This window comes from Condylura cristata, unplaced genomic scaffold (genome assembly GCF_000260355.1).
Source record: "Condylura cristata isolate star-nosed mole 26May11 unplaced genomic scaffold, ConCri1.0 scaffold00003, whole genome shotgun sequence".
Classification (NCBI taxonomy): domain Eukaryota; kingdom Metazoa; phylum Chordata; class Mammalia; order Eulipotyphla; family Talpidae; genus Condylura; species Condylura cristata.
Genome location: NW_004567104.1, coordinates 1148371 through 1150488, shown reverse-complemented (window position 1 = coordinate 1150488; position 2118 = coordinate 1148371).

Sequence of the window (2118 nt, the reverse complement as noted above, 5' to 3'; positions counted from 1 at the left end):
GTGACTTGGTGATGGGAATCCCGCAGGGATTACAATTGAGATGCGGGAAAAAATGTACAAAATGATGTAAAAATAAACTGCTATAAAATAAAAAAAAAGAAAGAAAAAGTTAACATGTGGGTAACTTTTTTGTTGTCACTATTATGTTCTTTATGCTACAAAAAAATGGAATAAAGAAATATTTTATTTTTTTCCTCTCAACACCAGCTGAGGAAAGAAATTATGTAAAATGCACCCAGCACATTCAGTGCTTTATTATAGGGTATGCAACTGTTTTCTGACTGTTGTGTGCTAATCTTAACTCCTTACAGACTATAAGTAGGAGTTAGGCATAACTGAAAAGGATATAGACTAGTTGTTAAGAAGGGAGGGCTCTGGGGTTTTTCCAACATTATCAACTGAGTGATCTTGAGAAAATAAATCTAAATGTGTCTCCGTTTCCTCACCTATAAGTGGAGATGCTAACAATCTTCATGGCCTCAGAATGTTGCAGAATACTTAAACCCATCCATGGTCAGCTAACAGTGGGTGCTCAATTCATATTTGTTATTATGGCTTTGTATTCCCCCCAGAGTACCCTTCCAAAAACTCAGATACAGTCATGTTATAGTACTTTTAGAAACCTACAGTGGTTATCCCTTGTCTTCAAGGTAAGAGTGTAACCAGTCAGTGAAGCTCCTCATTGCACCAGTCCACACTTCTGCACTTCCACTACGCGCCCAACCCCCTTCCAAGTCTCAATGTGTGTGCTCACTGCTCTGTGACAATGTCTTCACCCCTCCCCCACCCACCTAGTTATAGGAAATCCTCCATGAGTGTTTGCTTATTGACATTGCTTCTTACTAGAATGAAAACTGAAAGAGCCATTCCCAGAGCCCAAACAGTGGCTGGCACACAATAAATACTAGAAATACAAATAATTCAATGACATCACATCTATTCGATTTTTTTGAAGATCTCCCCAGTTTCATGCATGTAGTTTTCCTAGATGTCCTTATAGGAATAAAGTTTATTTCTTCTGGGCTCTTAACAGCGTACCTCTTGGACATATTTAATTCATTAATTTTATTATTAAACTTCACTAATTTTCTTTTAAATAACAGAAATAACAGCTAAAGCTTAGGTCGTGCTTATGATGGGTCTTGGGAATATGTCATACCCATTTACTCCACACTATCACAACGATAAGATAGTATTGTTTTTATTCCACTTTTATAGGAGAGGCAGAGAAGCGGTTCAGAACTTGTTCAGAATCACAAAAGTTAAGTGGAGGGGACAGTCCTTCACCAGGTCCTCCCTGTTGTTCCTTACCACGTCTTCTTCTGTACAGAATCATCTAAACTCCATCCAGGTAACCCCATCCCTCAATTCCAGCATCAGTAGAAAGCAATTTAACTCAGAACACACACTATACATTAAATTAAAGCATGCTTCACTCCGGGTGGGGGTCCCTGGCTCTATGGCTTCCTCTGGACTGGCATCACCCAAATGCCTACACTTCACTTCGAAACACTTCCCCTTTGACTTTGGGGATATCAACGCATAAAGACAGGATATTTTACTGCAGGTAACTCAGTGCTTTCCTGGGTCCTTCAGGCCCCAAAACACATTCCTGGCATGCCTAGGTAATCTCGAACTCTTTTTTTGATAACTGTCCAGGAACTCCCCTGCCGGCCTGCTGCGCTAACCCATTCAAGGAAGGCTCGGCCAGGTCCGCCAGTAAAGCGATGGAGTTTACCGTCTCCCCAGCAGGCCAGAGGACCGAGCGGCAAACACCACCCTTCCCCCAAGTGCCGGGCCCGGTGCCCGCCGCCGACCCAACCCGAGCCCCTGTCCCACTAACACCCAAAGCTCCGCGTCTTCCTCCTCCCTGGTGAATGGCTCTAGTGGCTGCGCCGCAACCTTCCCCCGCGCTGATGACTCAAGCGGGTAAAGGGGAGCCTCTCGCCTTTTTCAGACCGGGCCAGTGGCGCCCGCGTCCCGCCCCGCCCACCCAGCAAGCCCCCGCCCAGCCAGGAGTTGTCCTTCAGGTTTGAACCCTGGTGACGCGACAGCGTGGCTCCCTGGGGTGTGGCCAGAGGACTTTGGTGACGCCTCCGCGGACCGGCCCTCCTCCCG